General features: G+C 36.4%; 1 long non-coding RNA gene across 1 annotated transcript; it reads left to right on the top strand.

Moving 5' to 3' along the window:
• Positions 1-2: 2 nt before the first annotated feature.
• On the top strand, positions 3-8,168 carry LOC130046952 (uncharacterized). The gene is made up of 2 exons (XR_008796021.1): positions 3-307; positions 7,758-8,168. It is a non-coding gene; the product is annotated as an uncharacterized LOC130046952 (long non-coding RNA).
• The last annotated feature ends 4,931 nt before the right edge of the window (positions 8,169-13,099 follow it).

Genomic DNA, 13,099 nt, shown 5'->3' with positions numbered 1-13,099 from the left:
TAATATATTTCCCATATACCAGTATATCAAAGAAATACTCGATCTGCATATAAAAAAAACTATTAGCTATACAGAATGAACCATCAATACACAGGTGTTGCAATAATGGACATTATAAGTGTGATGTCATAGAATACAGACTATTAGTACTTGAACACTGCAGTGAGAAAGAGTTTTTCTTTTGAGATAGAGATCTTGTATTGAGCCAATGCTAATATCAAAATTATATCAATATATCGAAAGACTGAAAACATTTAACGAACCATGCCTTGGTAGGAAATCAATAATCAGAAACAGAGGTCCTTAGGTAAGACTAGAATTATTTAATCCTATGCATGTATCACCAATCACGACTAAAACTTTGGATGCAACCTTTCCATCTGTAAGGTGTGCTGAATCTGTTTATATATAGTTGTTTAAGTACATGTAGTCATGCATTACAGATTTGACAGTGTGGCTCCATACTTCTACAGACAGATCAACGGAATGATAGATAACAAAAAACGTCCCATGTATTAGTACTTTTCAAAAGCAAGGGTTAAGAAGGAGGAGAAAAAAGCAATCAAACCAAGAATTTTACTATCATATTTGATTCAGCTTTGCCTTGAGAAAATGTATGCTCCTTAATGTTTGTCCAACAAGTTTCGCAGGTCTTATAAATTTCTCTGTTTTAACATCACAGGTAAATTCTGTATGTATCATTTCAAATCCAAATAAGTTTATTACATTATACATTATTTCTGTGGCAGATGGAGTTTTAGCAAAAAATAACGGGAACTGTAGCACACAGTTTTACATTGCTTTCTATTTGCAATTTCGTTTTCATCAGACTAAATATAAATCTGTATTAATTTTAGGGTAAAAATTGTAATACTTAGTTAAAAGCAAATATAATTTTGAAAATTCTACACAAAATCCATGTAAATAAATTCTACAGGTTTGCAACTGGCTCTCTATCTCAATAGTTTCAAAAAGAACTCCCATAATTTCTTCTGATTTTAAAATCTAGGATATGAGGATAATTTCAAGAGTTTCAAAATATGTTTAAAATGCATGATTTGAACATTTTATAATCAAATTTACATTATGTCAGAAAGCTTTCATTAGAAAGGAATCAAAGTTTTCAGGTAATGCATATTTCATTTTGTGCAAATTGTGGCTGTGGAAGGTAGGGGCCCACCTAACACCCCCTTGGGGCCACAGTAAGGGAACAGCAGTACCATGGTTGGTCATATTTATATGAAAGCTTTCTCAGGTAGTGTAGACTCAAGTTTTTAGTTTACCAGAGCTGAAACCTCGATTCCCTATCATGGCCCTACCCTGTCCCAGTGGCCACAAATCGAATAAATTTCATTTCTGTATTTCCTGGCTTGCATATTAACATGACTAATCATGGCCCTGTGCTGCTCTTGAGAAAAACTTTAAAAGATTTTTCCCGATGTATTCCAATATAAAATTTTGTTCCCCAGGGTTTGAAACTAACTTGAAAACTTTGGTAGCCATGTGGGCTACTGAACCTTGCAATCATAGGGACCCACATCAAAATTTAGTCACCCACTGACTAGAACACTTTTTATTTAAAAAGCATTTTCATGTTTTGTTATGCTGTTTGGTTTATATGACATGCAACCGGCAACAAACAATCGGGACCCTGTGACATTTGATGGCATTACAGAAAAGAGTATCACAGTAAATACGATAAGACAAAAAGATAATGGAAGTTTGAAATCATGGAAGACCAACCGACCACGACATGACACCCCATCCCCCATGCATATGACGAGCATGCTTTCCAGCCTTTTTCTCGAAGAAGAGGTAACAAACTCACAATACGAATAAGTCACATCCACTTCTGTGTTTTCTAGCCACAGTCGATTGGTCTTCCATGATTCCAACAACTTCCGTACTTCCGTTGTCTTTCTGTCTTATCGTAATCACCCTGATACTCATTTCTGTCTGTATTTTTTGTTTCTTGAGTTCACTGACCCCATTTATAAATCGCCACATCGTTGGTAATTCAAAATCACTTAGACGCTTTGCAGAGAAGTGATTCTATAAGATGCGATTTGCAGATCACAAACTTTTCATTAAAAAAAAACCCAAAATGATCTCACAAAATTGAAAAGCAAATGTTTATTTCGTAAATTTTCTAATTGCCATGTGGGCAACTTGAACCGTAATTTTAATTTGCCCACTTGGAAATTTACTCGCAAATGGTGAGTGGGTGACTGTTAATTTCAAACCCTGTTCCCCTATTGTGGCCCACCCTACCCTTGATGGCTATGATTTGATCAAACTTGAATCTGCACTACTTGAAGATGCTTGCATATCAATATGACGTATCATTGCCCTGTTGTTCTCGAGAAGATTTTTCAAGATTTTTCTGATATATCCCCATATACAATTTTAATCCCCTATTACAGCCCCATCCTACCCCTGGGAGCCATGATTTGGATAAACTTGAATTGTTATTGTGTCAGGAAGCTTCCTCATAACTTTCATCTTTTCTTGTTCAGTGGTTCTTGAGAAGATCTGTAAATGACTCCATCCTATTTTTTGCATTTTCTATGTCACTTCTCCTTGGAATGGGAGCTAGATGCTCTTTCATTAGAACAAACTTGAATCCCCCTCACCTAAGCATACTCTGAGCCAAGTTTGGTTGAAATTGGCCCAATGATTCTGGAAAAGGTGAAATTTGTGAAAAGATTGCAATGCTGCAGCCACCAATGGACAAGTTTTGATCAGAACCTTTGGCTTGAGTGAGCTAAAAATGCAGTTTATTAAAATGTTTTTGACCCTACAGAAATAGATTCAAGGTCTCGAGAATTGACAGGCCGATAGAAAATGCTTAGGTTTTCAGGAATTTGACTGACATAAAGTTCCTGAAAATCTTTTGGTACTGTCAGCAAACCTGATAAAAATTGATAATGCTTGTGCTGTGAATTTACATCAGTTTTTAATTTTGGACTGAAATCATCTGCCATTTGAGAAATGCATCTGATGATAGGACCATGATCTACCTAGTAAACTACCAAATATAAGGATCAGTCACAGGTTTTAACCCATATATTTACAATGTTTGATGTCCTCATAGTTTTCAAGCATGTTTTAAAACTAACTAAGGCTGTTTAAGTAAATTAGATAAAACAATGCAATGTCACATTAAAGTCTGTGGACAGACGGACTGGTCACATTAGAGTCTGTGGACAGACAGACTGGTCACATTAGAGTCTGTGGACAGATGGACTGGTCACATTAGAGTCTGTGGACAGGTGGACTGGTCACATTAGAGTCTGTGGACAGGTGGACTGGTCACATTAGAGTCTGTGGACAGGTGGACTGGTCACATTAGAGAGTCTGTGGAAAGGTAACATTAGAGTCTGTGGACAGGTAACATTAGAGTCTGTGGACAGACGGACTGGTCACATTAGAGTCTGTGGACAGGTAACATTAGAGTCTGTGGACAGACGGACTGGTCACATTAGAGAGTCTGTGGACTGGTCACATTAGAGAGTCTGTGGACTGGTCACATTAGAGAGTCTGTGGACAAGTAACATTAGAGTCTGTGGACAGACGGACTGGTCACATTAGAGTCTGTGGACAGACGGACTGGTCACATTAGAGTCTGTGGACAGACGGACTGGTCACATTAGAGTCTGTGGACTGGTGAACTGGTCACATTAGAGTCTGTGGACAGATGGATTGGTAACATTAGAGTCTGTGGACAGACGGATTGGTAACATTAGAGTCTGTGGACAGACGGATTGGTAACATTAGAGTCTGTGGACAGGTCACATTAGAGTCTGTGGACAGACTGGTCACATTAGAGTCTGTGGACAGGTGAACTGGTCACATTAGAGTTTGTGGACAGGTCACATTAGAGTCTGTGGACAGACGGACTGGTCACATTAGAGTCTGTAGACAGACGGACTGGTCACATTAGAGAGTCTGTGGACAGGTAACATTAGAGTCTGTGGACAGACGGATTGGTAACATTAGAGTCTGTGGACAGACGGATTGGTAACATTAGAGTCTGTGGACAGACGGATTGATAACATTACAGTCTATGGACAGACGGATTGGTAACATTAGAGTCTGTGGACAGACGGATTGGTAACATTACAGTCTATGGACAGACAGATTGGTAACATTAGAGTCTGTGGACAGACGGATTGGTAATATTAGAGTCTGTGGACAGATGGACTGGTTGGTAACATTAGAGTCTGTGGACAGACGGATTGGTAACATTAGAGTCTGTGGACAGACGGATTGGTAATATTAGAGTCTGTGGACAGATGGACTGGTCACATTAAAGTCTGTGGACTGGTCACATTAGAGTCTGTGGACAGATGGACTGGTCACATTAGAGTCTGTGGACAGGTGAACTGGTCACATTAGAGTCTGTGGACAGGTCACATTAGAGTCTGTGGACAGATGGACTGGTCACATTAGAGTCTGTGGACAGGTCACATTAGAGTCTGTGGACAGATGGACTGGTCACATTAGAGTCTGTGGACAGATGGACTGGTCACATTAGAGTCTGTGGACTGGTCACATTAGAGTTTGTGGACTGGTCAGATTAGAGTTTGTGGACAGATGGACTGGTCATATTAGAGTCTGTGGACTGGTCACAATAGAGGTTGTGGACTGGTCACATTAGAGTCTGTGGACAGATGGACTGGTCATATTAGAGTCTGTGGACTGGTCACATTAGAGTTTGTGGACTGGTAACATTAGAGTCTGTGGACTGGTCACATTAGAGTCTGTGGACAGATGGATTGGTCACATTAGAGTCTGTGGACTGGTCATATTAGAGTCTGTAAATAGGCCTGGGATTTGTAAATGGTAATCATCACACAGAAAGTAATTGCTTTAATTAAATAAAGTGAGAGCTACAGACTCCTTGCATGGAATCCTCAAAGTCCAATGATTGCAACTGCAGCCAATTTTTAATACATATAAACACCTACGTGTAGTCTGAAGTGACACATATATAATCAATTCCTAGACTTTCAAAAATTGAAATCTACCACTAACGCTACATTTTATCATGTAAATATGGAAACTATCAGATATCCAAGACACCACACACATTTCATCAACACGCATGGACATTGGAAAGTTTCCCAAGAATCAGTTACAGAGAGTCAAAACCATTACTCTCTATCAAAAACACACACACATACGGAACTTTCTGTTAAACTAACATTTCATGGAGCATATCTTTCTTCATACATTTGGTCTAGATCTCTATCACTGTACTAAAAGACTGAATTCTCTCACAGAATATTTGGTCATGGTGTTGAGTAAATGGAAATTATCCTTAACCAACATCTGAAATCTGTGGCTGTAGTACTGAGTTCACTCTGTCACTCCCAAAGTTTATCAGTTCATCTTTATCATGTTGTTATTTATTTCTATCCTTCAAACATATATACGTGAAAATCTGTGGTATGTTAAGATTTATGATCATTCAAGAACTTACTGTCACATTCTGGTATATGAAAATCGGTGAGAAGTTCTTAAGTTTAATACATTGTGTGGATAAATATACATCTGTGCCTAAAACATACTCTAGCCAAATCTCTCTAAAGTCAAAATCATTCAAGTTGATACAAATACATTTGTTTTTTAAAGTTGAATTGAAAATCTATTTCAATAAGTATTGTAGATATACTGACTAAAAATAGTGCATAAACCATTAGCAATGTTTAATACCGTGACTATGTCTTATGTCTATGTGTAAATAATTATCACATTCTAGAGTATCAAAAAAAAAAAGGAAATTTTTTTTTTGGAAAAACATGCAGTGTTCCCAAATTTACATGAACGGCCTAATTTTTATCCTGTCCTTTTTTGCTTGTGAGACAAAAGCCATATACAATATAGGAGAGTGTGTGTGGTTTTCTCAAACAAATTATCTGTGGTTTTTAAGGGGAAAAAAGAAGAAACATTGACCGAAAAACAAAACTTGCATGATGGCAATACATAAATACAAGATATTTGAAAGGAGAGCAGGTCGCGAGAACTAGTTTTTATGGTCGTTTCAGATTTCTGACATCTTTTGTCTGTGTTAGGGGGAGACACCAACATGCTTATGCTTTGTATGAGTCATGTTGCCAGATAGATATGAGTCTTTGACACACTAGAAGCATACATGATATGATCCTTCTGAACTTTCTCTACACAGTAAAAAAAATCTATGCTAAATATTTCTTTTATATGAAATAGCTTTTGTGAGTGACAAAAGGATCACATAAGAAATAAATAATGATTTAATCAACTTCACTGGGATATAAAATCCTGTAAAACCTGAAGAACTTCCCTGACAAAGATTCTATCACACACTTGCCATTAAAGCTGCATAGCCCTTCCTGGTTCTCAATATTCTGAAGGGATGGCTGCAATTTCAAAGGTTTCATTTGTCCAAATACAAAGCAGCTACTCTAGGGAAAACAAAACATCTTGCAGTTAGGATAACCCTAGATAGGGTGAAATTTTGATGTACATTTAGTAGACCCTCCTTTCACTTACCAAATGAACACAAACTTTCAGATGTTTTTTACTTGCCTACATGATCTTTCGCCATATATCCCTCACAGATCATGAGTGATTGGCAGATCTGAGCTATGAAAATTTAATGAGCTTGCAAAAATTAAAATATTAAGCAAATAAATGTTGATTTCATATGATCTAAGGATCTTTATTTGGATTGCATTTTCCAAAATGTTATCCCTATTGCATTAACTTCAACAAAACTTGTGACTAATCAACTAAATTTGGCTCTTAGATCTGCTCCTAATTTCTTATTGGTTCTCCAAAAATAATGTTGGTAAAGGTCAACAAACATGGCGGTGAAAGGTGACAGATTAAAAATGACAACAATATCGATTTAGTTTAGTTTCATTTTTGGAAAACTTTTTGAGTTTTTTTTTATGCATCAACAAAAATGATGTAAAAATAAATGGTGTGAATACACACTCACAAATTTCAGAACATTGTAAAAACAGTGTGTGAAATTAACTTTTCTATACAACTGGTCAACAATTTCAAAATCAATAGACCTGTCTGATTTCCACTACTTTTTGGAATTGCAGCCCTCCCCAAGAATGTCAACATGTTAAAAATCAAGGAGAGCTAGTACCACTTGAAGTCATTTCCTAGAGAAATTTTGAAAATCATTTTCATAATGTATGTATTTCAGATGAACAGCCCATTTTAAACTATGACACCAAAAACCCATGATACATAGTATTGATTGACCCAGCTAACCTCGAAAAGAGTTCCTCAATGTGGTACTGAAATCGTGCAGTTTCGTGAGAATTTCTGTTGTCATCATTTCTTGAAGAACTCACAGGTTTTTTTTGTTTACCAAAATAAGCATTTGAGATAAGATGTGACAAAATAATAAAGGACAATATGAAGAGATCAAGGTTGGACAGATTGAGGGATTTCAGGATGCAGTGAATCTTTTGATGGGACAACCATCAAAGTCAATATTGACCTTAGTGTTCCCTGTCTGTGGTAATGAAAGATTCCTGTTATACCCCCACCATTAAATATGCTTTCAAAGTATCTACCTCAAACTGGTAATGAAAGATTCCTGCTATACCCCCACCAAATATGCTTTCAAAGATCAAAGTCTCGGAACTCAAACTGGGAATTTTGGACCTATCAAAACTTCATTGTCAAGAAACATTTTTCAATTTTTTTTAGTGTTTTATACAAAGGGAAACAGTACTGGTTTTTGTTAACAGGTGCCTGAGAAACATCCTAGGGATAACGTGGTCAGATACTATCAGCAATGCAGACCTACGGAAAAGGACCAAACTGTGGTAGTTACAGCATCAGAAGACACAGATGGAACTGGATAGGTCACACACTGAGGAAAGTGAACTCCAAGCAAGGTAGTTACAGCATCAGAACACACAGATGGAACTGGATAGGTTACACACTGAGGAAAGTGAACTCCAAGCAAGCTCTAGAGTGGAGCCACCGAGGACAACGAAAGCGTGGAAGGCCAAAAAATCTAGATGTGTCGGCACAACCACGAATGTCCCTGCCTGCAGTAAAGTCAAATGTAGAAAATCCATTGAAGTATAGCATTGAATGTGTTATTTAGATTGTATGTTACACACATTTAGTACAATAAAAAACTTATCAACAATCCTTTGTATGTTTTAACAGCCAAAAAATAAATATATGAAGTTTTCTACGTTAAAGGGGCACAACTCCATAAAAAAATCAATGAACCAGAACAAAACTCAAACTTGATCTGTGTGTAACTCATCAATATACATCTGTGTACAAAAAATCAGTTCAATATCTCAAGGGGTTTAGAAAAAAAAGTCCACAAAACTGCATGGTCTTAACAGAAATTTTTCTAAGTTAAGGGGCGTAACTCCATCAAAAATCAATGAACTGGAACAAAATTAAAACTTGGTCTGTAACTCATTAATATACAACCACATACAAAAAAATCAGTATCTCAAGGTGTTTAGAAAAAAAGTCCGGAAAACTGGGTGTTGCAGAAGGATGGACAAGGATAAAACTACGTCCCAACCACTTTGTGGCGGGGGCATAAAAACACACCTGGCATAGAGGGAAAATTAGCAAAACCTGGGTGGATAGAGGTAAAGAACACTGCACAAGACAGAGAGAGATGGAAAGCTATGTCTTCCCTGAGATGCAGTGGATTATGTCACGTCATACAAAGGGATAAGCATTTTTTTTAGAATTATGATGTGCATGTATCAATCTTTAATAAAATACTTAATGAAGTATTTGTTACAGTAATATTTTGAAAAGTTTTTTCCCCCAGTATATTGTGAATTTTACCTTCAATCTGTGCATTGCAGGTTCATTTATACCCTGTGCCAGTTACCTCTTCAGCCATCAACTTCCTCCAGTTTAACCTTGAATTCATCACACTACTGCTTTTCAGCTTCTACTATCTAAAAACAAAAAATAAATAAAAATATGTACTGCAGGTTACATCCAGAAAAACTCGATCTTCATGACTAATAATTCAGAATCATGATTTATGGCTCTAAGAGGTTGTCCCAAAATTTTGTGGACTGGGCTTACAACTTTTAAAGTATCAATTTAATTTCATAAAAACTGCTATAAATAACCAATTATACCAATGTTGACCAATAAATACCCAAAATTTCAACTTTGTACTTCTTTTAGCTTTTTGAGAAAATTATTTTACAATGAGGTTGCATGTGCTTGCTTGGTGGCGCACCTTGTGACGTCAAAATTTTCTTGCGGTGTTTTATATGTATTAAGTTCATCCTTCGAACATGAAATCCTTTTTTAGGTCAATATGATTGAGCTACCCAAGAAGTACAATATTCATCGAGCTCAAATTTGAAATTCGCAATTCAACTTTGGTCTGCATCAGATGTTGAGAAAATAAAAATATTTTATTACATGATTGAATAATTTTGTGATTTTTGACAGGAAAAGATCCAGAACCCTTAAAAAACCGAAATATTATTTTCATCTGCACATGGCTTTGAGATAAATCAAAAAATAAATTGTGAATTTCAAAATTAATACAATTAATTTTTTGTTTATACTCAATGAAAACTTGTTTTTATTCAGTATATATTGATTATTTTGCACTTATTGTAAAGAAAAGGTGACCTTTATCATAAACTGGAGTAACACTGGTTGATTTATAGCATCAATGAACCCAATCTCAAGATGACTGATCAGGTATTGTTTGGTAAATTCCAGTAGCCAGTTCCCATGTTTTAAATCATTCAATTATGAAATAAACAAAATTCACATCTAATCACTTTCATTAGGTCTTTCATCTAGCTGAATACAAAAATGGCCAGCCATATGGCTCTAGCATCCAGTTTTGATGTTTTAAATTGTTCAGTCATACAAACAATTATTGAGATCTTTTTGGTCATTGTAATGCTTAAGCTACCTGAAAATTAAATACAATATTCTCCAAACCCAAATGTCAATAATTGTGCATATATTTCTCCTCAAAGGCACAAATTAATTCAAGGTCATGATACTTAGTAGTTCTGTATATAATAATATACATGTAAAATGTATCCAGTGAAAATATGTATTTACAGTTGAACTACAGTATCTCAAACATCAACATCTCGAATACCATATATATCTGAAAGTGAGTAAGTCCAAACTACATTTTCTTTATGTTGGTTGTACGTTGTTCAACATCCCACTCGAGAATTTTTCACTTATATGGAGACGTCAGTACACACTCAATACCTGGAACCCTTGGATATTTAGAGTTTTTTTCTCAGTACCATCAAGTTTGCGATAACAAGGTTTGACTGTATCTAACTTTCATCAATTCCAGCCTGCCACATTTTCTATTATGCCTTTATTCCAACCTATCTTCAGGGCAACTTCTCCATTCTTCCTCCTTTTACAACCATTAAGCAGACATTAATCATTACACCCTGACAACATATTATAGCGGCAGCATGAACCATATTTCTCACACTGGGCCCATCAACCTCCCCCTTTGTGGAAGTGCACATTTACATATTCAATTATTTCTGCCCTGACCATTTCACTGCTGGAATTTTAACATTTTGTGGCTTTATAAGAATAATAATTAAAAAAAAGCTTGAGACATTTAAAACCTACACATTTTTTGCAACCTAATTAAACAGCATGCTTTTATTTATGTTTTTGTACTGTTGAAACACCTTGTGTTTTCCCTCCATTGTAAATCAATAATTTTTGTACATTGTACATATGATAATCTAATGTTACTATCTTGTGCTACAGTAAATACCACTCCTCACATCGAAGTCAGCGATCCATAGTGAACCACAACCTTCACAAGAACAGTCTGATTAAAAATTACAACTTTCAACATATTCATTTATATTGTGCAGCTTCATTTAATTCATAAAACTTTTAGGCAGCTGACCTATATCTGCCACTCAGTCAGTGAGAAGAAAAGGGGGGAGGGGGGCATTTATCATGACATTCGATCTAAAGTTGTTAAAAATAAAGGTAAATAAGGTTTGAGAATACTCCTATTCAGCCAAGAACATGTGGTTCCCCAATAAAACCTACTCACATTTCACTTAAAAACACACTGTGAAAAAAGCTGCCTTCTCATTCCAATGTGTCATGCCAATGGTTAACCTACATATTAACTTCTCATTTTCATCTCTTTGGAAAGGAAGATAACAAAAACAGACTGCAAATTACTCAACATTTGTTGCAAGGAAAAACACAATAAGCCAATTCTAGGCTGTCTGTTTCCTGCTATCTGTTTCAGAAAGGAAATCATTAAGCACATCTGGTGAAAAGTTAGAATATGTGTTTTACATAATACTCCACAATTAGGTACTGCACTGCTGTAATCTATTGAATTTTCTTTGGAAATAAAAGTTATTTAATAAAATGCTGTAGTGCATAGAACATTTCGATCATTATACTGACCACATGCTAGAGTATACTCAAAAGATTGTATACAAATCCCTGTCTAGTCAGCTGCACCTTCTCCTACCCCACAACACTTGAGTGTCATCATTTGCCCCTAAAATTCATTGCCTGCCAAGGGAGACCCTGGTAGGCTTTGAAGCAGACATGGGGTAGGCTTTGAAGCAGACATGGGGTAGGCTTTGAAGCAGACATTGGATACGTAGGCTTTGAAGCAGACACAGGGTAGAATGGTAACAGTTTGATTGCTGGTGACCAGATATATATAGCTCACTAAAGTGAAAGCCCCTGGAGATTCAGAGGTATCAGGTTCGAATCTGGTTCATTGAATTTTCAGATTTCTCTTTTCCCATTACTTACAAAAATTCCTGAATTTAAAAACTGTCATGTCTAAATGTTCTACCAGAGACATATATAACAGAGATTAAAGCAGCTTCCCCAAGTCTTAAATTCTATCAATTCTTGTCTTGTTATACATGTATGCCTCTGGTTGTACCTACCTTTATGTAGCTCTTCCTACCTAATTTACTAAGTTACACCGAAAAGGTGAGCCCATGTCAATTGAACAAGTATTTCTATTTCTAAGTTAACTTTAACATCAATTTCGAGTTTTAATTCCTAAATGCAGAGTGCTTAACAGAACTTTTCAAAGTTTATTACAAATATCTGTAGCCAATCTAATGACATTTCAGCTAAAAATTCAACTTAGTAAATCACATGTATTCACAACACTTACAGAACTGTGCCTTATGTACATCTCAAATCAAGGCTTTGGGATCCTCCCCATTCTCGCAAACGTCATAAATCACATGTATTCACTATACTTATAGGGCCTCCGTGGCCGAGTGGTTAGAGCATCGCGCTCAAAATCACATGGCCTTTCACCTCTGGTCGGCACGGGTTCGAATCCCGCTCATGCCGGGAAGTGAGAAAGTTTCCCAGTTTACTTTCGGAAGGTCGGTGGTCTCTTCCCAGGTATATTGTATATAGTGGTGAAACGATGCATCGCGATGCGGCCAAATTGTGATGTAGAGGTCTTGATTCGATGTTCGATTTATTCCAGGTCTGTTTCGGTTCGATACGGTTCTAGAATAATAACATACATTGTTTTTGATAACACGGTTTCTGATTGGCCAATGGAATTTAAAATTGCCCAATCACGTACGAGTAAACTTTGCTGTACCAAAATGGACACAGTCGAGTTGAAAAATGCACCCCCAATGTATAAATCCTGGCTATGGTGACAGTTTGGCTTTAGAACAAGTGATAAGAGTGTTGCTTTATGTTAAACGCTTTTATATTATGTAGAATTTATTTGCAGAGAGCAATAAATACAATAAACATAAAAAAAATCTAAGCATTTTAAAGAATTTGGAACATGCTATTGTATCGAATCGAAAATCATCGAATCAAGACTAAAGTATCGAAAATCGAATCGAATCGAGAAGGTACTGTATCGTTCCACCCCTAATTGTATATAGGTTCTCTCTTCCACCAAGAAAAACTGGGTGCCACCAGATAACTGAAAAATTGTTGAGTGTGGCTGAAAACATCAATCAATCAATCACTACACTTATAGAACTGTACCTAATGTACATCTCAAGTCAAGTCCACTCCAATCTCGCAAACGTCGTAAATCACAAACCCT

Source organism: Ostrea edulis, chromosome 6 (assembly GCF_947568905.1).
Source record: "Ostrea edulis chromosome 6, xbOstEdul1.1, whole genome shotgun sequence".
Taxonomy (NCBI): domain Eukaryota; kingdom Metazoa; phylum Mollusca; class Bivalvia; order Ostreida; family Ostreidae; genus Ostrea; species Ostrea edulis.
This window is presented reverse-complemented; position numbering and strand designations above follow the sequence as displayed.